At 60.6% G+C, this 25,000-nt stretch overlaps 2 non-coding genes across 2 annotated transcripts; both read left to right on the forward strand.

Moving 5' to 3' along the window:
* Nucleotides 1-13,041: 13,041 nt before the first annotated feature.
* On the forward strand, nucleotides 13,042-13,160 carry LOC131870525 (5S ribosomal RNA). The gene has a single exon (XR_009368831.1). It is a non-coding gene; the product is annotated as a 5S ribosomal RNA (ribosomal RNA).
* A 7,817-nt stretch (nucleotides 13,161-20,977) lies between these two features.
* On the forward strand, nucleotides 20,978-21,096 carry LOC131870528 (5S ribosomal RNA). The gene has a single exon (XR_009368834.1). It is a non-coding gene; the product is annotated as a 5S ribosomal RNA (ribosomal RNA).
* Nucleotides 21,097-25,000: the final 3,904 nt, after the last annotated feature.

Raw genomic sequence — 25,000 nt, forward strand, 5'->3', positions numbered from 1 at the left:
CGGCCTTAATCGTCCACGACAAACAGCTCGACGAGGCATGAAGCACCCACGGGAGCCGGAGCATGACGATGCAGAGTCTCGGTTCACAGGAGCCTGGGAAGAACATCCCGTACGGAACCCTTTACCCGAAAACATCCGAACCGCACATGCTCGCGACAGTCCTGCCGTTAGAGAATGCACCGTGCACGCGACCGAGTAAGGCCACTCAGAGACATCCATTTCCCAGGTATATGCCCCCTACGCACTTTTGGTGGCGCAACTCGCACGAACAGTCCCACCTCGACCCCGTAAACAAGCTTTTTTGCCTCGAAGAGTTCGTCGGAGACGAAGAAGCAACCTTCAGTGCAAACGTAGCACTCTTTTGTGCAACCGCCCAAACAACGCCCCCTCTACCCTCTGTCGAAACACTCGGCATTGCTGCTCCCTAAGGTGAGCTTCTCCTCATAGGCAATTCCGCTCTTATCCGGTCACGTTTGTGTGCCCGAATTTCGCAAGGCAACCTCCATGGGACATGGAAAAGACTCGAGAAGAGAGCTCGCTCACGGGAGAGAGAAGCCAAGGAGACCACGAGAGTGCTGAGAGTGGGACAGCGCTGAATAGGCGGGAGAAGCCTGCGCGTATAAACGGAGATATATATCCAATTGCAACGAAGGAACGTGCCAAAGATCGAGAACAATGGCAGAAATGCTAGTAACGTGCACTTCGGGACCAACGCATCACCGGAAGACAACCGCCAAACATCGAAAGAGTCGCGATGCTCCGCAACCTACGTGCAAAGCGGTCGCACACCGGGTAAGGGAGTGAGAGCCCCAAACATAGCTGGGCGAGGCGCTCACTCCGCTCTTTAATATCTCGTTAATACCGCCAAGGAAATGGCACAAGCACACACACACAAGCATCCTCGGAAGAGGACAGTTCGAGTGACAGGTCAAATCCAAGAGTTCCGAAGACTACCTCCAGGAACAATCGGGAACAAGACCGATTACAAGTCGTCGAGTCTGTTACTGGGCGAACACGAGATGCGCACAGGAAATCGATCAGCCCTCACAATGGCCCAAGGCCAGAGATCGGACTGCTACGATTTACCCCAACAATCATCGTGCCACTCTTCGCAGAGAGGTGATAGACGCCAACGAGCCCGCGCATAGCAATCGAGGTGTAAAAAGGGCGTTGAAGGCAGGAAGCCTGGACGAAAGAGGCTACGAGGTCACCTCGAAGCGGTCTAAGAATCGGGCGCACTTGGGGCGACTACCAGTGCCAACCCCTTATCCCGCGGTGCGTCCGACACACAGAAATTTCCAAGGCGGCCAAGGAGCCTCCCCGCATAGCAATCGGGGTGTGAGGTTACGGATGCAGCATTGATAGCAATCGAGGTGTGAGGCGAAGGATGCAGAAGTGAGAGCCGAGGGATGTAGCAGAGATAGCAATCGGGGTGTGTGATGCAGAAGAGATAGCAATCGAGGTGTGCGGTGGGAAGGGCCCAGCAGCCAGAATGCATGAAGCGACGGATGAAGCAGTGATGACAACCGGGCTGTGAGGAGAGGAGGGATGCAGCCAAGAAAGCAATCAGGGCTCGAGGCAAGGGATGCATCAAGGATAGCAATCATGTTGTGAGGCGAGATTCCAAAGGCTAAACGTGAGAGGCTGCAGGGTCGACTCAGAGAGGTCTATGCATGTGAGAGGCTGAAAGCAAGGTCGACTCGGAGCGGTCTATGCATCGGGCGCGCTTGGGGCGACTACCAGTGCCAACCCCTTATCCCGCGACGCGTCCGACAAAGAGAACGTTCCAAGGCGGCAGAGGAGGTTACCAGCCGAAGGATGCAGTAGCAATAACAGGTATAGTTCCGCGGCGGCCGAGAAGACTCACCGCATAGGAATCGGGATGCGAGGCGAGGGATGCGGCGGGAAGGCCCCGACGGCTAAACGGAAGAGGCTGCAGGGCCGCCTCGGAATGGTCCAAGCATCGGATGCGATTGGGACGACTACCAGTGCCAACCCCTTATCCCGCGATGCGTCCGATACACAGATAGTTCCAAGGCGGCCGAGGAGCCTCACCGCATATCAATCGGGGTGCGAGGCGAGGGATGGGGCGGGAAGGCCCCAACGGCTAGACGGAAGAGGCTTCAGGGCCACCTCGGAATGGTCCAAGCATCGGACGCGCTTGGGGCGACTGCCAGTGCCAACCCCTTATCCCGCGATGCGTCCGATACACAGATGGTTCCAAGGCGGCCGAGGAGCCTCACCGCATAGCAATCGGGGGTGCGAGGCGAGGGATGGGGCGGGAAGGCCCCAACGGCTAGACGGAAGAGGCTTCAGGGCCGCCTAGGAATGGTCCAAGCATCGGACACGCTTGGGGCGACTACCAGTGACAGCCCCCTATCCCGCGATGCGTCCGATACGAAGATGGTTCCAAGGCGGCCGAGGAGCCTCACCGCATAGCAATCGGGGTGCGAGGTGGGGGATGCGGCGAGATGGCCCCAACGGCTAGACGGAAGAGGCCACAGGGCCGCGTCGGAATAGTCCAAGCATCGGACGCGCTTGGGGCGACTACCAGTGACAACCCCTTATCCCGCGATGCGTCCGATACGAAGATAGTTCCAAGGCGGCCGAGGAGCCTCACCGCATAGCAATCGGGGTGCGAGGTGGGGGATGCGGCGAGATGGCCCCAACGGCTAGACGGAAGAGGCTGCAGGGCCGCCTCGGAATAGTCCAAGCATCGGACGCGCTTGGGGCCACTACCAGTGACAACCCCTTATCCCGCGATGCGTCCGATACGAAGATAGTTCCAAGGCGGCCGAAGAGCCTCACCGCATAGCAATCGGGGTGCGAGGTGGGGGATGCGGCGAGATGGCCCCAACGGCTAGACGGAAGAGGCCACAGGGCCGCCTCGGAATAGTCCAAGCATCGGACGCGCTTGGGGCGACTACCAGTGACAACCCCTTATCCCGCGATGCGTCCGATACGAAGATAGTTCCCAGGCGGCCGAGGAGCCTCACCGCATAGCAATCGGGGTGCGAGGCGAGGGATGCGGCGAGATGGCCCCAAAGGCTAGACGGAAGAGGCTGCAGGGCTGCCTCGGAATAGTCCAAGCATCGGACGCGCTTGGGGCGACTACCACTGCCAACCCCTTATCCCGCGATGCGTCCGATACACAGATAGTTCCGAGGCGGCCGAGGAGGTGGGGGATGCAGCGAGATGGCCCCAACGGCTAGACGGAAGAGGCTGCAGGGCCGCCTCGGAATAGTCCAAGCATCGGACGCGCTTGGGGCGACTACCAGTGACAACCCCTTATCCCGCGATGCGTCCGATACACAGATAGTTCCGAGGCGGCCAAGGAGCCTCACCGCATAGCAATCGTGGTGCGAGGTGGGGGATGCGGCGAGATGGCCCCAACGGCTAGACGGAAGAGGCTGCAGGGCCGCCTCGGAATGGTCCAAGCATCGGATGCGCTTGGGGCGACTACCACTGCCAACCCCTTATCCCGCGATGCGTCCGATACACAGATAGTTCCAAGGCGGCCGAGGAGCCTCACAGCATAGCAATCAGGGTGCGAGGCGAGGGATGCGGCGAGAAAGCCCCAACGGCTAGAGGGAAGAGGCTTCAGGTCCGCCTCGGAATGGTCCAAGCATCGGACGCGCTTGGGGCGACTACCAGTGACAACCCCTTATCCCGCGACGCGTCCGATACACAGATAGTTCCAAGGCGGCCGAGGAGCCTCACCGCATAGCAATCGGGGTGCGAGGCGAGGGATGCGGCGAGAAGGACCCAACGGCTACACGGAAGAGGCTTCGGGGCCGCCTCGGAATGGTCCAAGCATCGGACGCGCTTGGGGCGACTACCAGTGACAACCCCTTATCCCGCGACGCGTCCGATACACAGATAGTTCCAAGGCGGCCGAGGAGCCTCACCGCATAGCAATCGGGGTGCGAGGCGAGGGATGCGGCGAGAAGGACCCAACGGCTAGACGGAAGAGGCTTCGGGGCCGCCTCGGAATGGTCCAAGCATCGGACGCGCTTGGGGCGACTACCAGTGACAACCCCTTATCCCGCGACGCGTCCGATACACAGATAGTTCCAAGGCGGCCGAGGAGCCTCACCGCATAGCAATCGGGGTGCGAGGCGAGGGATGCGGCGAGAAGGACCCAACGGCTAGACGGAAGAGGCTTCGGGTCCGCCTCGGAATGGTCCAAGCATCGGACGCGCTTGGGGCGACTACCAGTGACAACCCCTTATCCCGCGACGCGTCCGATACACAGATAGTTCCAAGGCGGCCGAGGAGCCTCACCGCATAGCAATCGGGGTGCGAGGCGAGGGATGCGGCGAGAAGGACCCAACGGCTAGACGGAAGAGGCTTCGGGTCCGCCTCGGAATGGTCCAAGCATCGGACGCGCTTGGGGCGACTACCAGTGACAACCCCTTATCCCGCGACGCGTCCGATACACAGATAGTTCCAAGGCGGCCGAGGAGCCTCACCGCATAGCAATCGGGGTGCGAGGCGAGGGATGCGGCGAGAAGGACCCAACGGCTAGACGGAAGAGGCTTCGGGTCCGCCTCGGAATGGTCCAAGCATCGGACGCGCTTGGGGCGACTACCAGTGACAACCCCTTATCCCGCGACGCGTCCGATACACAGATAGTTCCGAGGCGGCCGAGGAGCCTCACCGCATAGCAATCGGGGTGCGAGGCGAAGGATGCGGCGAGAAGGACCCAACGGCTAGACGGAAGAGGCTTCGGGTCCGCCTCGGAATGGTCCAAGCATCGGACGCGCTTGGGGCGACTACCAGTGACAACCCCTTATCCCGCGACGCGTCCGATACACAGATAGTTCCAAGGCGGCCGAGGAGCCTCACCGCATAGCAATCGGGGTGCGAGGCGAGGGATGCGGCGAGAAGGACCCAACGGCTAGACGGAAGAGGCTTCAGGGCCGCCTCGGAATGGTCCAAGCATCGAACGCGCTTGGGGCGACTACCAGTGACAACCCCTTATCCCGCGACGCGTCCGATACACAGATAGTTCCGAGGCGGCCGAGGAGCCTCACCGCATAGCAATCGGGGTGCGAGGCGAGGGATGCGGCGAGAAGGACCCAACGGCTAGACGGAAGAGGCTTCAGGGCCGCCTCGGAATGGTCCAAGCATCGAACGCGCTTGGGGCGACTACCAGTGACAACCCCTTATCCCGCGACGCGTCCGATACACAGATAGTTCCGAGGCGGCCGAGGAGCCTCACCGCATAGCAATCGGGGTGCGAGGCGAGGGATGCGGCGAGAAGGACCCAACGGCTAGACGGAAGAGGCTTCAGGGCCGCCTCGGAATGGTCCAAGCATCGGACGCGCTTGGGGCGACTACCAGTGACAACCCCTTATCCCGCGACGCGTCCGATACACAGATAGTTCCGAGGCGGCCGAGGAGCCTCACCGCATAGCAATCGGGGTGCGAGGCGAGGGATGCGGCGAGAAGGACCCAACGGCTAGACGGAAGAGGCTTCAGGGCCGCCTCGGAATGGTCCAAGCATCGGACGCGCTTGGGGCGACTACCAATGACAACCCCTTATCCCGCGACGCGTCCGATACACAGATAGTTCCGAGGCGGCCGAGGAGCCTCACCGCATAGCAATCGGGGTGCGAGGCGAGGGATGCGGCGAGAAGGACCCAACGGCTAGACGGAAGAGGCTTCAGGGCCGCCTCGGAATGGTCCAAGCATCGGACGCGCTTGGGGCGACTACCGTTGCCAACCCCTTATCCCGCGATGCGTCCGATACACAGATAGTTCCGAGGCGGCCGAGGAGCCTCACCGCATAGCAATCGGGTTGCGAGGCAGATTATTGGGAAGGGAACCCCCTGGGATGCGGCTCAAGCAGTGCCCAAAGGGACTGGAATGCGGAATCACATCGAGAGACCCAAATGCTATACGAGGGCTCAAATCGAATTATCGATTTGGCCACGACATGGACGCATCGGAACGACTACCTTTGCCGAACCACTCGCAATTGCATCCATACCGAAACCAATAGACATTTCCGTTAGAGCCCTCGCATAGCATTCGGGAATCTCGCATGCCCCTCTAAATCGACCAATGCTGGCGCTCAATGAAAATCCGAGCGCTACCACCGTTCGAGCGCCAGCATTGGTCGAGTTAGAGGGGCACGGGGGAGAATGCTCCAGTCAACACCTCCCCTATATAAGTTATTTGTCCGATTCTCGCACAACCGTAGTCTGCCTCGTCGAATCAAACAACGGTCCCAGATTCCGACTTCCGTTCCGTAGAGACCCAAAAGCTAGATGGAGGCTCGCAAGAAAGAGAGTCGGCGCATAGCAATCGGGTTTCTCGAACGTTTAGGGACCGAGCTCACTTGCGGATAGGGCAAAATCCGCCAAGCAACCCAAAAGCTAGACGGGGGCTCGAATCGAATCGCCTAGGCGGCCACAACAACGACGTGTTGGATCGACTACCAGTGCCAAACCATTCAGCAAGACTAGTCTGTGTCGAGGCCGGATAGAGATTCTCAGAGAGCGCCCGCATAGCATTTAGGAGACCTGCCGCGTCCCTCACACTCGACAAATGGTGGTGCACGTTTATAAATCCGAGCGATCCCAACCCTTTCAAGCACCAACATCGGTCGAGATAGAGGGGCACGGAGGGGGCTGCGTGAGACAACACAGTCCCCTATATAAGTTATTTGTCCGATTCTCACACATCCGAAGAATGGTCATCAAATCGGACAACAGCCCAAACTTCCGACTTCCGTCCCAGAAAGCCCAAGAGCTATCTAAAACGTTCATGGCCGGAACTCGATCGCGGCTATACCAGTCCGCCAAGCAACCCAAAAGCTAGACTGGAGCTCTAGTCGAATCACCTCTGTGGCCATTGCAAGGACGTGTTGGAGCGACTACCATTGCCGAACCATTCCGCAGGTCGAGTCCATACCAAGGCCGCATAGAGATTCACGATGAGCTCCTGCATAGCAATCAGGAGACTTGCCGTGTCCATCACAATCGATAAATCCTGGTGCAAGATTTTTGCATCCGAGCGCTCCAACCAGTCGAGCACCAGCATCAATCGACATAAACGGGCACGGGGGGAGGATGCTCGAGAACACTACCTCCCCTATATAAGTTATTTGTCCGATTCTCAAGCAGCCGAAGTCTGGTCATCGAATCGGGTCAAAGACCACAACTTCCGACTTTACCCACAATGCAAGTCATCGAATCGAACATCGGCCCCCGAGTCGGACTCCATGCGTATGTCAGGTCATCGGACCCAAATTCCGCCTTCCTGCGCATGGCGGGCCATCAATATCAACTCGGTCATCGGACCCAAACTCCGCCTTTTTGCGTATGGCACGCCTTCAAATCGGTCATCGGACCCAAATTCCGCCTTCCTGTGCATGGCGGGCCATCAACATCAACTCGGTCATCGGACCCAAATTCCGCCTTTCTGCGCATGGCACGCCATCAACTCGGTCATCGGACCCAAATTCCGCCTTCCTGCGCATGGCAGGTCATCGGACACAAATTCAGACCTCGCCAATATGCCTACGTATCGAATCGGTCATCGGACCCAACTTCCGACTTCATCCATACTGTAGGGTCTTTGAGGTTGGCGCGGTGCGCTCAACCCAGGGAGTCGACCCATCGAAGCATACACCTCCCCTATATAAGCTATTTGTCCGATTCCCACACCTGTGTAGTTTGCACCTCTGACCAGGACATCGACCCCAACTTCCGAACTCGACTGCAACGACGGCACCAGCGCCTTGGTGCGCACCTTGCGACGCACAGTCCCAACATTCGCCTTCCTGCACATGGCAGGTCATCGGACCCAAATTCCGACCTCGCGAGTATGCCTACATATCGAATCGGTCATCGGACCCAACTTCCGACTTCATCCATACCGTAGGGTCTTTGAGGTTGGCGCGGTGCGCTCAACCCGGGGAGTCGACCCAACGAAGCATACACCTCCCCTATATAAGCTATTTGTCCGATTCCCACACCTGTGTAGTTTGCACCTCCGATCAAGACATCGACCCCAACTTCCGAACTCGCCTCCAACGACCGAACCAGCGCCTTGGTGCGCACCTTGCAACGCACAGTGCCAACATTCGCCTTCCTGCACGTGGCAGGTCATCGGACCCAAATTCCGACCTCGCGAGTATGCCTACATATCGAATCGGTCATCGGACCCAACTTCCGACTTCATCCATACCGTAGGGTCTTTGAGGTTGGCGCGGTGCGCTCAACCCGGGGAGTCGACCCAACGAAGCATACACCTCCCCTATATAAGCTATTTGTCCGATTCCCACACCTGTGTAGCTTGCACCTCCGATCAGGACATCGACCCCAACTTCCGAACTCGACTAAAAAGACCGCACCAGCGCCTTGGTGTGCACCTTGCAACGCACAGTGTCAACATTCGCCTTCCTGCACATGGCAGGTCATCGGACCCAAATTCCGACCTCATGAGCATACCTACTAATCGAATCGGTCATCGGACCCAACTTCCGACTTCATCCATACCGTAGGGTCTTTGAGGTTGGCGCGGTGCGCTCAACCTGGGGAGTCGACCCATCGAAGCATACACCTCCCCTATATAAGCTATTTGTCCGATTCCGACACCTGTGTAGTTTGCACCTCCGCTCAGGACATCGACCCCAACTTCCGAACTCGCCTGCAACGACCGAACCAGCGCCTTGGTGCGCACCAAAAGTGCGCACTTTTGGAGGGCACTTTTCTGCGCTCCAAAGGTGCGCACTTTTGGAGGGCACTTTTTGGAGGGCACTTTTCTGCGCTCCAAAGGTGCGCACTTTTGGAGGGCACTTTTTGGAGGGCACTTTTCTGCGCTCCAAAGGTGCGCACTTTTGGAGGGCACTTTTTGGAGGGCACTTTTCTGCGCTCCAAAGGTGCGCACTTTTGGAGGGCACTTTTTGGAGGGCACTTTTCTGCGCTCCAAAGGTGCGCACTTTTGGAGGGCACTTTTTGGAGGGCACTTTTCTGCGCTCCAAAGGTGCGCACTTTTGGAGGGCACTTTTTGGAGGGCACTTTTCTGCGCTCCAAAGGTGCGCACTTTTGGAGGGCACTTTTTGGAGGGCACTTTTCTGCGCTCCAAAGGTGCGCACTTTTGGAGGGCACTTTTTGGAGGGCACTTTTCTGCGCTCCAAAGGTGCGCACTTTTGGAGGGCACTTTTTGGAGGGCACTTTTCTGCGCTCCAAAGGTGCGCACTTTTGGAGGGCACTTTTTGGAGGGCACTTTTCTGCGCTCCAAAGGTGCGCACTTTTGGAGGGCACTTTTGTGCACTCCAAAGGTGCGCACTTTTGGAGGGCACTTTTCCTGTGCTCCAAAGGTGCACACCTAGGTGAGCACCTTCGACCACACCTTGTAGCACACCAAACTCTGACTTTCGACTTCATCCGCAATGCAGGGTCTTTGAGGTTGGCGCAATGCGCACAACCAGGGGAGTCGACCCATCAAACCCAACACCTCCCCTATATAAGCTATTTGTCTGATTCTCATACATGCGTAGCCTGCAGGAGCAATTAGGACATCGACCCCAACTTTCGGCTTCTAAACGAAAACAAGGTCTTTGAGGTTGGTGTAATGCGAACAACTAGGGGAGTCAACCCATCAAACCCAACACCTCCCCTATATAAGCTATTTGTCTGATTCTCATACATGTGTAGTCTACAGGAGCAATTAGGACATCGACCCCAACTTTTGACTTCTTAACGAAAACAAGGTCTTTGAGGTTGACGTAATGCGCACAACCAGGGGAGTCGACCCATCAAACCCAACACCTCCCCTATATAAGCTATTTGTCCGATTCTCATACATGTGTAGCCTGCAGGAGCCATTAGGACATTGACCCCAACTTTTGACTTCTTAACGAAAACAAGGTCTTTGAGGTTGGCGTAATGCGCACAACCAAGGGAGTTGACCCATCAAACCCAACACCTCCCCTATATAAGCTATTTGTCTGATTCTCATACATGTGTAGCCTGCAACAACGATTAGGACATCCACCCCAACTTCTGAATTCGTCTGCGTTGACCGCACCAAAGGTGCACGCCTTGGTGCTCACCAAAATCCGACTTCCGACTTCTTCTGCTATGCGGGGTCTTTGAGGTTGGCGCAGTGCGCACAACCAGGGGAGTCAACCCACCGAATGCAACACCTCCCCTATATAAGCTATTTGTCTGATTCTCATACATGCGTAGACTGCAGCAATGATTAGGACATCCACCCCAACTTTTGACTTCTTAAACAAGACAGGGTCTTTGAAGTTGGTGCAGTGCACACAACCAGGGGAGTCGACCCATCAAACGCAACACCTCCCCTATATAAAGCTATTTGTCCGATTCTCATACGTGTAGTCTGCAGCAGCGATTAGGACATCGACCCCAACTTCCGAATTCGTTTGCATTGACCGCACCAAAGGTGCACGCCTTGGTGTGCACCCTGGAGTGCACTTTGGTGCTCACCTCGGTGCACACTTTGGTGTGCACCTCGGTGTGCACCAAAGGTGCGCACCTTGGAGCGCACCAAAGGTGTACACTTTGGAGCGCACCACATAGGGTCTTTGAGAGGTTGGCGCAGTGCGCACACCAAGGTGGGTGTTGAGGTGCGTGCCGAGGTGGGTGGGTGCTAGGGTGCGCTCCATGGTGGGTGCCAGGGTGGGTGCGTGCTAGGGTGGATTCCAAAGAGGGTCATAGGGTGGGTGCCAAGGTGGGTTGGTGATATAGTGGGTTCAAAGGTGGGTACTAGGGTGGGTTCCAAGGTGGGTCACAAGTTGGGTGCCAGGATGCGTGGGTGTTAGGTTGGGTGCCAAGGTGGGCTCCTGCGTGGGTGGGTGCTAGGGTGGGTTTCAAGGTGGACGCGAGGGCGGGTGCCAAGGTGGGTAACAAGTTGGGTGTTAGGATGGGTGAGTGCTAGAGTGGGTGCCAAGGTGGGTGGGTGCTAAGGTGGATGCCAAGGTGGTTCACAGGGTGGGTGGGTTCTAGGGTGAGTTCCAAGGTGGGTCACAGGTTCAGTGCTAGGGTGGGTGTCAAGGCGGGTGTCGAGGTGCCTGGGTGCTAGGGTGTGGATGCCAATGTGGGTCATAGGGTGGGTACTAGGGTGGGCTGCAATGTGGGTGCCAAGGTGGGTAACATGCTCGGTGGGTTCTAAATTGGGTGCCAGGGTGGGTGTGCACCCACCTTGCCCGAGGTGGGTGCCAAGGTGCCAGTGTGGGTGGGTGCTAAGGTGGATGCCAAGGTGGGTGAGAAGGTGGGTGATAGGTTGAGTGGTAGGATGGGTGGGTGCCAAGATGGGTCACAGGGTGGGTGCAAGGGTGGGTAGGTGCTAGGGTTGGTGTCAGGGTGGGTGGGTGCTAGGTTGGGTTCCAAGGTGGGTGCGAGGGTGAGTGTCAAGGTGGGTCACAGGTTAGGTGCTAGGATGGGTGAGTGCTAGGGTGCAAAGGTGCCAGGGTGGGTGCTAGGATGGGTCGATGCTAGGGTGAGTGGCAAGGTGGGTCCACAAGTGTCAAGGTGGGTGCCGAGGTGGGTGCCAAGTCGGCGACTGCTATGGTGGATGCCAAGGTGGGTCACGGGGTGGGTGCCAAGTTGCTAGGTTGGGTTCCAAGGTGGGTGCCAACGTGGGTGCTAGGGTGCGTGGGTTAAAGGGTGTGTCACAACGTGGGTGCCAGGATGGGTGCGCACCCACACTGGCCAAGACGGGTGCGGGTGCAAGGTTGGGTTCCAAGCCCGGTCACAGGCTGGGTGCTAGGATGGGTGGGTGCCAAGGTGGGCACCAGGGTGGGTGCACCCACCCTGGCCAAGGTGGGTCACGGGGTGGGTCCTAGGGTGGGTAACGGGGTGGGTACTAAGGTGCGTGCCAAGGTGGGTCATAGGGTGGGTGCCAAGGTGGGCACCAGGGTGGGTGTGCACCAACCCTAGCCAGGGTAGGTCACGGGGTGGTTGTCGGGGTGGGCGTCAAGGAGCCAAGGTGGGTGGCAAGTAGCCAAGTTGCGTGCCAAGGTGGGTGTCGGGGTGGGTGCCAAGGATCCAAGGTGGGTGCCAAGGAACCAAGGTGGGTGTCTGGGTGGGTGCCGAGGTGGGAGCCAGGGTGGGTCCCAAGGTGAGTGCAAAGGTGGGTGCCAGGGTCAAGGTGAGTGCCAATGTGGGTTCCAAGGTGCCAGGGTCAGGGTGAGTGCCAATGTGGGTTCAAAGGTGCTAAGTTGGGTGCGAGGTTGGGTGCGAGGGTGGGTGGGTGCCAAGGTGTGCTAGGTGGAAGCCCGGGTGGGTCGGCATCCCATGGGTGTCGAGTTGGGTGCCTGATGGGTGCTTCTTGTCAAGTTTTAGTCGTCGGGACTCATTTCGAGCCTTAGAGGTCGTTTCTTGTCCGGTTGCCCTGTCTTCGACCTGGGAACCCAATTTTGGTCCTCGGGTCCCATTTTTTTTTGTCTCGCATCCCACTTTTGGCCTGTGGCCTTTTCGGGGTCGATTCTCGTTTTGGGCATCAGAGCATGTTTCTTCTCCTAAAACCCAATATTTGTTTATTAAGTCTCGGAACACATTTTTGTTCTCGTGGACCCATCATGGGTCTTGGAACGCATTTGTGGTCCTTGGGTCCCATTTTGCATCCCGAAACTTGTGTTTTGGTGCTTGATCCCTATTTTGGGTGCCCACCTTGCACCAAGTGCGCACCCGGGGCAAACCGAGCGCCTTGGTGCACCGGGGCAAGATCGAGCGTGCACCCGAGGCGCCCCGAACATGCACCAAGGTGCACTCGGCCCACATGTGAGCGCAGGTCGTTGCGCCCGAGGTGGTGTGTGGGCACCGCGTTGCAGACGGGACACTGCACGCACACGACGCCCCCTCCAGGTGCACGCACGTAGGCCGGGCCGGGTGCACACCCGACGCCCTAGCAAGGTGCGCGCACCCGGGCAGGGCTCACACTTGGCGAACGGGGCGCACTTCGCGAGGGAGGGTGTGCACCTCGACGGGGGTGGGTGGCCGGGGTGGATTCGCACGTGGGTCGCGGTTTGCTAAGTACACACTGCGACAAGCTCATAACGGGTGCGATCATACCAGCATTAGTGCACCGGATCCCATCAGAACTCCGCAGTTAAGCGCGCTTGGGCCGGAGTAGTACTGGGATGGGTGACCTCCCGGGAAGTCCCGGTGTTGCACCCTTTTTTAGTTTTTCGCCGGGCGTCGCAATGCTATTTGAATAAACCTTTTGCCCGTTTGCGTTCTCGTCGGGGCCGGGCCGGGCCGGGGTGCGCTGCCCGCACTACCGCGCGCGCGGGGGCGACACCGAGCGCGCACCCAAGGCACCCCGAGCACACAGGCCACGGTGCAACCCGGGCGTTGTGCGCGCACCCCGGTGCGCCCGAGGTGCTGCGCGCGCACCCAGGTGAAATCGGTGTGCACCTCGGCCAGTGCGCGCTCGGTCGAGTCGCGCACGTTGGCCAAGGTGCACGGTGATGTTTCTTACTCTAAGGTTCCGCACCAGACGCCCGGGACAGGTGAGCGAAGCTGGGCGGGGCCGGGTGCGCGGCCGGGGCAGGTGCACGCAGCTGGAGAGAGCTTTGGAGCACACTTCGGAGCGCACCAATGATGCGCTCCATTCAAAAGTTTCCTGAAAAGGCAAAAAAAGTTGAGATTATAGAATTTCCCACTTGAGAGATTGTAAAAAAAAAAAATTTAAAATGAAGGCAACGCGGGTGCCAAGGTGTGCGCAGCCCAGCCAAGGTGTGCGCACCAAGGCGCCCACCCTGGCGAAGGTGCACGCAAGGTGCGCACCCGAGGCAAACCGGACAATTAACCCAACTTTCGACTTCGCGCGCACCTTGGAGCGCACTTCGGAGCGCTCCTTGGTGCGCACCAATCTTGGGCACCTCGGAGTGCACCATGGCGCCCACCAAGGTGCGCACCCGGGGCAAACCGAGCTCCGACTTCGTGCGCACCTTGGAGCGCACGAAAGGTGCGCACCATGGCGCCCACCAAGGTGCGCAGCCCAGCCAAGGCGTGCGCATCAAGGTGCGCACCCTGGCGAAGGTGCGCACCCGGGGCAAACCGAGCTCCGACTTCGTGCGCACCTTGGAGCGCACAAAAGGTGCGCAACCCAGCCAAGGTGTGCGCACCCCGGTCAAACCGAGCTCCGAATCGTGCGCACCAGAGGTGCACGCCATCGTGCGCACCTTGGAGCACACTTCGGAGCCCTCCTTGGTGCGCGCCGATGTTGCGCACCTCGGAGCGCACCCGGGGAAAACAATGCAATTAACCCGACTTTCGACTTCGTGGGCACCTCGGAGCGCTCTCGGGTTCGCACCTCGGAGCACACCGAGGTGCGCACCTTTGATGCGCTGCCTTCACCAATTTCCAGAAAAGGCAAGAAAACATTGAGAAGGTGTGCGCACCGAGGTGCCCACCCTGGCGAAGGTGCACGCGAGGTGCGCACCCGGGGCAAACCGGGCTCCGACTTCGTGCACGCCGCACCTTGGAGCACACTTCGGAGCGCTCCTTGGTGCGCACCAGGGCGCGCAACCCAGCCGAGGTGCCCACCCCGGCGAAGGTGCACGCGAGGTGCGCACCCGGGGCAAACCGGGCTCCGACTTCGTGCACGCCATGGTGCCCACCGCGGCGAAGGTGCACGCGAGGTGCGCACCCGGGGCAAACCGGGCTCCGACTTCGTGCACGCCGCACCTTGGAGCACACTTCGGAGCGCTCCTTGGTGCGCACCATGGTGCCCACCAGGGCGCGCAACCCCGCCGAAGGTGCACGCGAGGTGCGCACCCGGGGCAAACCGGGCTCCGACTTCGTGCACGCCGCACCTTGGAGCACACTTCGGAGCGCTCCTTGGTGCGCACCATGGTGCCCACCAGGGCGCGCAACCCCGCCGAAGGTGCACGCGAGGTGCGCACCCGGGGCAAACCGGGCTCCGACTTCGTGCACGCCATGGTGCGCACCGCGGCGAAGGTGCGCACCCGGGGCAAACCGGGCTCCGACTTCGTGCACGCCGCACCTTGGAGCACACTTCGGAGCGCTCCTTGGTGCGCACCAGGGCGCGCAACCCAGCCGAGGTGCCCACCCCGGCGAAGGTGCACGCGAGGTGCGTACCCGGGGCAAACCGGGCTCCAACTTCGTGCACGCCGCACCTTGGAGCACACTTCGGAGCGCTCCTTGGTGCGCACCATGGTGCCCACCAGGCCGCGCAACCCAGCCAAGGTGTGCGCACCAAGGTGCACGCGAGGTGCGCACCCGGGGCAAACCGGGGTCCGACTTCGTGCACGCCGCACCTTGGAGCACACATCGGGGCGCTCCCGGGTTCGCACCGGCGTTGCGCACCGTGGTGGGCACCTCGGAGCACACCAAGGTGGGCAGCGAGGTGCGCACCTTTGATGCGATGCCTTCACTAATTTCCATAAAAGGCAAAAAAAAAACGAGATTTTAAAATTTCCGTTTTGAAAGATAGTGAGAAAAAGGGAATGCTGGTGCCATCTTGAGCCCGCCCTGGTGCGCAGCCCAGCCAAGGTGTGCGCACCAAGGTGCCCACCCTGGCGAAGGTGCGCGCCCGGGCAATTAATCCAACTTCCAACTTCGCGCGCGCCAGGGTGGGAGCGCACCCAACAACCGGGCCTGGGAAGAGCCAATGCGAGAAACCCCACCAAACGCTCTGACAAAAAAAGAGGGGGCGCTCCAGTAACCCCGCTTCGGAGCGCACCCTGGGCAAACCCAGCCAAGGTGCCCACCCCGGCCAAGGTGCAGGCGAGGTGCGCACCCGGGGCAAACCGGGCTCCGACAACGTGCACGCCGCACCTTGGAGCACACTTCGTAGCGCTCCCGGGTGCGCACCTCAGAGCACACCAAGGTGGGCAGCGAGGTGCGCACCTTTGATGCGCTGCCTTCACTAATTTCCAGAAAAGGCAAAAAAAAAAGGAGATTTTAAAATTTCCGTTTTGAAAGATAGTGAAAAAAACGGAACGCGCGTGCCATCTTGAGCCCGCCCTGGTGCGCAGCCCAGGTAAGGTGCCCACCCTGGCAAAGGTGCGCACCCGGGCAATTAACCCTACTTCCGACTTCGTGCGCGCCAGGGTGGCAACCGGGCCTCGGAAGAGCCAATGCGAGAAACCCCACCAAACGCTCCGACAAAAAAAGAGGCGGCGCTCCAATAACCCCGCTTCGGAGCGCAGCCGGGGCAAACCCAGCCAAGGTGCCCACCCCGACGAAGGTGCACGCGAGGTGCGCACCCGGGGCAAACCGGGCTCCGACAACGTGCACGCAGCACCTTGGAGCACACTTCGAAGCACTCCCGGGTGCCCACCGGCGTTGCGCACCGTGGTGGGCAGCGAGGTGCGCACCTTTGATGCGCTGCCTTCACTAATTTCCAGAAAAAGGCAAAAAAAAATGAGATTTTAAAATTTCCGTTTTGAAAGATAGTGAAAAAAAAGGAACGCGGGTGCCATCTTGAGCCCGCCCTGGTGCGCAGCCCAGGCAAGGCATGCGCACCAAGGTGCCCACCCGAGGTGCACACCCGGGGCAAACCGGGCTCCGACTTCGTGCAGGCCGCACCTTGGAGCACACTTCGGAGCGCTCCTTGGTGCGCACCATGGTGCCCACCAGGGCGCGCAACCCAGCCAAGGTCTGCACACCAAGGTGCCCACCCCGGCGAAGGTGCACGCGAGGTGCGCACCCGGGGCAAACCGGGCTCCGACTTCGTGCACGCCATGGTGCCCACCGCGGCGAAGGTGCACGCGAGGTGCGCACCCGGGGCAAACCGGGCTCCGACTTCGTGCACGCCGCACCTTGGAGCACACTTCGGAGCGCTCCTTGGTGCGCACCATGGTGCCCACCAGGGCGCGCAACCCAGCCAAGGTGTGCGCACCAAGGTGCACGCGAGGTGCGCACCCGGGGCAAACCGGGGTCCGACTTCGTGCACGCCGCACCTTGGAGCACACATCGGAGCGCTCCCAGGTTCGCACCAGCGTTGCGCACCTTTGATGCGCTGCCTTCACTAATTTCAAGAAAAGGCAAAAAAAAACGAGATTTTAAAATTTCCGTTCTGAAAGATAGTGAAAAAAACGGAACGCGGGTGCCATCTTGAGCCCTTCCTGGTGCGCAGCCCAGGCAAGTTGTGCGCACCAAGGTGCCCACCCTGGCGGAGGTGCGCGCCCGGGGCAATCCGGGCTCCGACTTCGTGCACTGCATGGTGCCCACCAAGGCGCGCAACCCAGCCAAGGTGCCCACCGCAGCGAAGGTGCACGCGAGGTGCGCACCCGAGGTGCACACCCGGGGCAAACCGGGCTCCGACTTCGTGCACGCCGCACCTTGGAGCACACTTCAGAGCGCTCCTTGGTGCGCACCAGGGCGCGCAACCCAGCCGAGGTGCCCACCCCGGCGAAGGTGCACGCGAGGTGCGCACCCGGGGCAAACCGGGCTCCGACTTCGTGCACGCCATGGTGCCCACCGCGGCGAAGGTGCGCACCCGGGGCAAACCGGGCTCCGACTTCGTGCACGCCGCACCTTGGAGCACACTTCGGAGCGCTCCTTGGTGCGCACCATGGTGCCCACCAGGCCGCGCAACCCAGCCAAGGTGTGCGCACCAAGGTGCACGCGAGGTGCGCACCCGGGGCAAACCGGGGTCCGACTTCGTGCACGCCGCACCTTGGAGCACACATCGGGGCGCTCCCGGGTTCGCACCGGCGTTGCGCACCGTGGTGGGCACCTCGGAGCACACCAAGGTGGGCAGCGAGGTGCGCACCTTTGATGCGATGCCTTCACTAATTTCCATAAAAGGCAAAAAAAAAACGAGATTTTAAAATTTCCGTTTTGAAAGATAGTGAGAAAAAGGGAATGCTGGTGCCATCTTGAGCCCGCCCTGGTGCGCAGCCCAGCCAAGGTTTGCGCACCAAGGTGCCCACCCTGGCGAAGGTGCGCGCCCGGGCAATTAACCCAACTTCCAACTTCGCGCGCGCCAGGGTGGGAGCGCACCCAACAACCGGGCCTGGGAAGAGCCAATGCGAGAAACCCCACCAAACTCTCTGACAAAAAAAGAGGGGGCGCTCCAGTAACCCCGCTTCGGAGCGCACCCTGGGCAAACCCAGCCAAGGTGCCCACCCCGGCCAAGGTGCAGGCGAGGTGCGCACCCGGGGCAAACCGGGCTCCGACAACGTGCACGCCGCACCTTGGAGCACACTTCGTAGCGCTCCCGGGTGCGCACCTCAGAGCACACCAAGGTGGGCAGCGAGGTGCGCACCTTTGATGCGCTGCCTTCACTAATTTCCAGAAAAGGCAAAAAAAAAAGGAGATTTTAAAATTTCCGTTTTGAAAGATAGTGAAAAAAACGGAACGCGCGTGCCATCTTGAGCCCGCCCTGGTGCGCAGCCCAGGTAAGGTGCCACCCTGGCAAAGGTGCGCACCCGGGCAATTAACCCTACTTCCGACTTCGTGCGCGCCAGGGTGGCAACCGGGCCTCGGAAGAGCCAATGCGAGAAACCCCACCAAACGCTCCGACAAAAAAAGAGGCGGCGCTCCAATAACCCCGCTTCGGAGCGCAGCCGGGGCAAACCAAGCCAAGGTGCCCACCCCGACGAAGGTGCACGCGAGGTGCGCACCCGGGGCAAACCGGGCTCCGACAACGTGCACGCAGCACCTTGGAGCACACTTCGAAGCACTCCCGGGTGCCCACCGGCGTTGCGCACCGTGGTGGGCAGCGAGGTGCGCACCTTTGATGCGCTGCCTTCACTAATTTCCAGAAAAAGGCAAAAAAAAATGAGATTTTAAAATTTCCGTTTTGAAAGATAGTGAAAAAAAAGGAACGCGGGTGCCATCTTGAGCCCGCCCTGGTGCGCAGCCCAGGCAAGGCATGCGCACCAAGGTGCCCACCCGAGGTGCACACCCGGGGCAAACCGGGCTCCGACTTCGTGCAGGCCGCACCTTGGAGCACACTTCGGAGCGCTCCTTGGTGCGCACCATGGTGCCCACCAGGGCGCACCCGAGGCAAACCGGGCTCCGACTTCGTGCACGCCGCACCTTGGAGCACACATCGGAGCGCTCCCAGGTTCGCACCAGCGTTGCGCACCTTTGATGCGCTGCCTTCACTAATTTCCAGAAAAGGCAAAAAAAAACGATATTTTAAAATTTCCGTTCTGAAAGATAGTGAAAAAAACGGAACGCGGGTGCCATCTTGAGCCCTTCCTGATGCGCAGCCCAGGCAAGTTGTGCGCACCAAGGTGCCCACCCTGGCGGAGGTGCGCGCCCGGGGCAAACCGGGCTCCGACTTCGTGCACTGCATGGTGCCCACCAAGGCGCGCAACCCAGCCAAGGTGCCCACCGCAGCGAAGGTGCACGCGAGGTGCGCACCCGAGGTGCACACCCGGGGCAAACCGGGCTCCGACTTCGTGCACGCCGCACCTTGGAGCACACTTCAGAGCGCTCCTTGGTACGCACCAGGGCGCGCAACCCAGCCAAGGTGCTCACCCCGGCGAAGGTGCACGCGAGGTGCGCACCCGGGGCAAACCGGGCTCGGACTTCGTGCACGCCGCACCTTGGAGCACACATCGGAGCGCTCCCGGGTTCGCACCAGCATTGCGCACCTTTGATGCGCTGCCTTCACTAATTTCCAGAAAAGGCAAAAAAAAGAAAAAAATGAGATTTTAAAATTTCCGTTTTGAAAGATAGTGAAAAAAACGGAACGCGGGTGCCATCTTGAGCCCGCCCTGGTGTGCAGCCCAGGCAAGTTGTGCGCACCAAGGCACCCACCCTGGCCAAGGTGGGTCACGGGGTGGGTCCTAGGGTGGGTAACGGGGTGGGTACTAAGGTGCGTGCCAAGGTGGGTCATAGGGTGGGTGCCAAGGTGGGCACCAGGGTGGGTGTGCACCAACCCTAGCCAGGGTAGGTCACGGGGTGGTTGTCGGGGTGGGCGTCAAGGAGCCAAGGTGGGTGGCAAGTAGCCAAGTTGCGTGCCAAGGTGGGTGTCGGGGTGGGTGCCAAGGATCCAAGGTGGGTGCCAAGGAACCAAGGTGGGTGTCTGGGTGGGTGCCGAGGTGGGAGCCAGGGTGGGTCCCAAGGTGAGTGCAAAGGTGGGTGCCAGGGTCAAGGTGAGTGCCAATGTGGGTTCCAAGGTGCCAGGGTCAGGGTGAGTGCCAATGTGGGTTCAAAGGTGCTAAGTTGGGTGCGAGGTTGGGTGCGAGGGTGGGTGGGTGCCAAGGTGTGCTAGGTGGAAGCCCGGGTGGGTCGGCATCCCATGGGTGTCGAGTTGGGTGCCTGATGGGTGCTTCTTGTCAAGTTTTAGTCGTCGGGACTCATTTCGAGCCTTAGAGGTCGTTTCTTGTCCGGTTGCCCTGTCTTCGACCTGGGAACCCAATTTTGGTCCTCGGGTCCCATTTTTTTTTGTCTCGCATCCCACTTTTGGCCTGTGGCCTTTTCGGGGTCGATTCTCGTTTTGGGCATCAGAGCATGTTTCTTCTCCTAAAACCCAATATTTGTTTATTAAGTCTCGGAACACATTTTTGTTCTCGTGGACCCATCATGGGTCTTGGAACGCATTTGTGGTCCTTGGGTCCCATTTTGCATCCCGAAACTTGTGTTTTGGTGCTTGATCCCTATTTTGGGTGCCCACCTTGCACCAAGTGCGCACCCGGGGCAAACCGAGCGCCTTGGTGCACCGGGGCAAGATCGAGCGTGCACCCGAGGCGCCCCGAACATGCACCAAGGTGCACTCGGCCCACATGTGAGCGCAGGTCGTTGCGCCCGAGGTGGTGTGTGGGCACCGCGTTGCAGACGGGACACTGCACGCACACGACGCCCCCTACAGGTGCACGCACGTAGGCCGGGCCGGGTGCACACCCGACGCCCTAGCAAGGTGCGCGCACCCGGGCAGGGCTCACACTTGGCGAACGGGGCGCACTTCGCGAGGGAGGGTGTGCACCTCGACGGGGGTGGGTGGCCGGGGTGGATTCGCACGTGGGTCGCGGTTTGCTAAGTACACACTGCGACAAGCTCATAACGGGTGCGATCATACCAGCGTTAGTGCACCGGATCCCATCAGAACTCCGCAGTTAAGCGCGCTTGGGCCGAAGTAGTACTGGGATGGGTGACCTCCCGGGAAGTCCCGGTGTTGCACCCTTTTTTAGTTTTTCGCCGGGCATCGCAATGCTATTTGAATAAACCTTTTGCCCGTTTGCGTTCTCGTCGGGGCCGGGCCGGGCCGGGGTGCGCTGCCCGCACTACCGCGCGCGCGGGGGGCGACACCGAGCGCGCACCCGAGGCGCCCCGAGCACACAGGCCACGGTGCAACCCGGGCGTTGTGCGCGCACCCCGGTGCGCCCGAGGTGCTGCGCGCGCACCCAGGTGAAATCGGTGTGCACCTCGGCCAGTGCGCGCTCGGTCGAGTCGCGCACGTTGGCCAAGGTGCACGGTGATGTTTCTTACTCTAAGGTTCCGCACCAGACGCCCGGGACAGGTGAGCGAAGCTGGGCGGGGCCGGGTGCGCGGCCGGGGCAGGTGCACGCAGCTGGAGAGAGCTTTGGAGCACACTTCGGAGCGCACCAATGATGCGCTCCATTCAAAAGTTTCCTGAAAAGGCAAAAAAAGTTGAGATTATAGAATTTCCCACTTGAGAGATTGTAAAAAAAAAAAATTTAAAATGAAGGAAACGCGGGTGCCAAGGTGTGCGCAGCCCAGCCAAGGTGTGCGCACCAAGGCGCCCACCCTGGCGAAGGTGCACGCAAGGTGCGCACCCGAGGCAAACCGGACAATTAACCCAACTTTCGACTTCGCGCGCACCTTGGAGCGCACTTCGGAGCGCTCCTTGGTGCGCACCAATCTTGGGCACCTCGGAGTGCACCATGGCGCCCACCAAGGTGCGCACCCGGGGCAAACCGAGCTCCGACTTCGTGCGCACCTTGGAGCGCACGAAAGGTGCGCACCATGGCGCCCACCAAGGTGCGCAGCCCAGCCAAGGCGTGCGCATCAAGGTGCGCACCCTGGCGAAGGTGCGCACCCGGGGCAAACCGAGCTCCGACTTCGTGCGCACCTTGGAGCGCACAAAAGGTGCGCAACCCAGCCAAGGTGTGCGCACCCCGGTCAAACCGAGCTCCGAATCGTGCGCACCAGAGGTGCACGCCATCGTGCGCACCTTGGAGCACACTTCGGAGCCCTCCTTGGTGCGCGCCGATGTTGCGCACCTCGGAGCGCACCCGGGGAAAACAATGCAATTAACCCGACTTTCGACTTCGTGGGCACCTCGGAGCGCTCTCGGGTTCGCACCTCGGAGCACACCGAGGTGCGCACCTTTGATGCGCTGCCTTCACCAATTTCCAGAAAAGGCAAGAAAACATTGAGAAGGTGTGCGCACCGAGGTGCCCACCCTGGCGAAGGTGCACGCGAGGTGCGCACCCGGGGCAAACCGGGCTCCGACTTCGTGCACGCCGCACCTTGGAGCACACTTCGGAGCGCTCCTTGGTGCGCACCAGGGCGCGCAACCCAGCCGAGGTGCCCACCCCGGCGAAGGTGCACGCGAGGTGCGCACCCGGGGCAAACCGGGCTCCGACTTCGTGCACGCCATGGTGCCCACCGCGGCGAAGGTGCACGCGAGGTGCGCACCCGGGGCAAACCGGGCTCCGACTTCGTGCACGCCGCACCTTGGAGCACACTTCGGAGCGCTCCTTGGTGCGCACCATGGTGCCCACCAGGGCGCGCAACCCCGCCGAAGGTGCACGCGAGGTGCGCACCCGGGGCAAACCGGGCTCCGACTTCGTGCACGCCGCACCTTGGAGCACACTTCGGAGCGCTCCTTGGTGCGCACCATGGTGCCCACCAGGGCGCGCAACCCCGCCGAAGGTGCACGCGAGGTGCGCACCCGGGGCAAACCGGGCTCCGACTTCGTGCACGCCATGGTGCGCACCGCGGCGAAGGTGCGCACCCGGGGCAAACCGGGCTCCGACTTCGTGCACGCCGCACCTTGGAGCACACTTCGGAGCGCTCCTTGGTGCGCACCAGGGCGCGCAACCCAGCCGAGGTGCCCACCCCGGCGAAGGTGCACGCGAGGTGCGTACCCGGGGCAAACCGGGCTCCGACTTCGTGCACGCCGCACCTTGGAGCACACTTCGGAGCGCTCCTTGGTGCGCACCATGGTGCCCACCAGGCCGCGCAACCCAGCCAAGGTGTGCGCACCAAGGTGCACGCGAGGTGCGCACCCGGGGCAAACCGGGGTCCGACTTCGTGCACGCCGCACCTTGGAGCACACATCGGGGCGCTCCCGGGTTCGCACCGGCGTTGCGCACCGTGGTGGGCACCTCGGAGCACACCAAGGTGGGCAGCGAGGTGCGCACCTTTGATGCGATGCCTTCACTAATTTCCATAAAAGGCAAAAAAAAAACGAGATTTTAAAATTTCCGTTTTGAAAGATAGTGAGAAAAAGGGAATGCTGGTGCCATCTTGAGCCCGCCCTGGTGCGCAGCCCAGCCAAGGTGTGCGCACCAAGGTGCCCACCCTGGCGAAGGTGCGCGCCCGGGCAATTAACCCAACTTCCAACTTCGCGCGCGCCAGGGTGGGAGCGCACCCAACAACCGGGCCTGGGAAGAGCCAATGCGAGAAACCCCACCAAACGCTCTGACAAAAAAAGAGGGGGCGCTCCAGTAACCCCGCTTCGGAGCGCACCCTGGGCAAACCCAGCCAAGGTGCCCACCCCGGCCAAGGTGCAGGCGAGGTGCGCACCCGGGGCAAACCGGGCTCCGACAACGTGCACGCCGCACCTTGGAGCACACTTCGTAGCGCTCCCGGGTGCGCACCTCAGAGCACACCAAGGTGGGCAGCGAGGTGCGCACCTTTGATGCGCTGCCTTCACTAATTTCCAGAAAAGGCAAAAAAAAAAGGAGATTTTAAAATTTCCGTTTTGAAAGATAGTGAAAAAAACGGAACGCGCGTGCCATCTTGAGCCCGCCCTGGTGCGCAGCCCAGGTAAGGTGCCCACCCTGGCAAAGGTGCGCACCCGGGCAATTAACCCTACTTCCGACTTCGTGCGCGCCAGGGTGGCAACCGGGCCTCGGAAGAGCCAATGCGAGAAACCCCACCAAACGCTCCGACAAAAAAAGAGGCGGCGCTCCAATAACCCCGCTTCGGAGCGCAGCCGGGGCAAACCCAGCCAAGGTGCCCACCCCGACGAAGGTGCACGCGAGGTGCGCACCCGGGGCAAACCGGGCTCCGACAACGTGCACGCAGCACCTTGGAGCACACTTCGAAGCACTCCCGGGTGCCCACCGGCGTTGCGCACCGTGGTGGGCAGCGAGGTGCGCACCTTTGATGCGCTGCCTTCACTAATTTCCAGAAAAAGGCAAAAAAAAATGAGATTTTAAAATTTCCGTTTTGAAAGATAGTGAAAAAAAAGGAACGCGGGTGCCATCTTGAGCCCGCCCTGGTGCGCAGCCCAGGCAAGGCATGCGCACCAAGGTGCCCACCCGAGGTGCACACCCGGGGCAAACCGGGCTCCGACTTCGTGCAGGCCGCACCTTGGAGCACACTTCGGAGCGCTCCTTGGTGCGCACCATGGTGCCCACCAGGGCGCGCAACCCAGCCAAGGTCTGCACACCAAGGTGCCCACCCCGGCGAAGGTGCACGCGAGGTGCGCACCCGGGGCAAACCGGGCTCCGACTTCGTGCACGCCATGGTGCCCACCGCGGCGAAGGTGCACGCGAGGTGCGCACCCGGGGCAAACCGGGCTCCGACTTCGTGCACGCCGCACCTTGGAGCACACTTCGGAGCGCTCCTTGGTGCGCACCATGGTGCCCACCAGGGCGCGCAACCCAGCCAAGGTGTGCGCACCAAGGTGCACGCGAGGTGCGCACCCGGGGCAAACCGGGGTCCGACTTCGTGCACGCCGCACCTTGGAGCACACATCGGAGCGCTCCCAGGTTCGCACCAGCGTTGCGCACCTTTGATGCGCTGCCTTCACTAATTTCCAGAAAAGGCAAAAAAAAACGAGATTTTAAAATTTCCGTTCTGAAAGATAGTGAAAAAAACGGAACGCGGGT

The sequence above is a fragment of the Cryptomeria japonica genome, unplaced genomic scaffold (genome assembly GCF_030272615.1).
Source record: "Cryptomeria japonica unplaced genomic scaffold, Sugi_1.0 HiC_scaffold_335, whole genome shotgun sequence".
In the NCBI taxonomy this organism is placed as follows: Eukaryota; Viridiplantae; Streptophyta; class Pinopsida; order Cupressales; family Cupressaceae; genus Cryptomeria; species Cryptomeria japonica.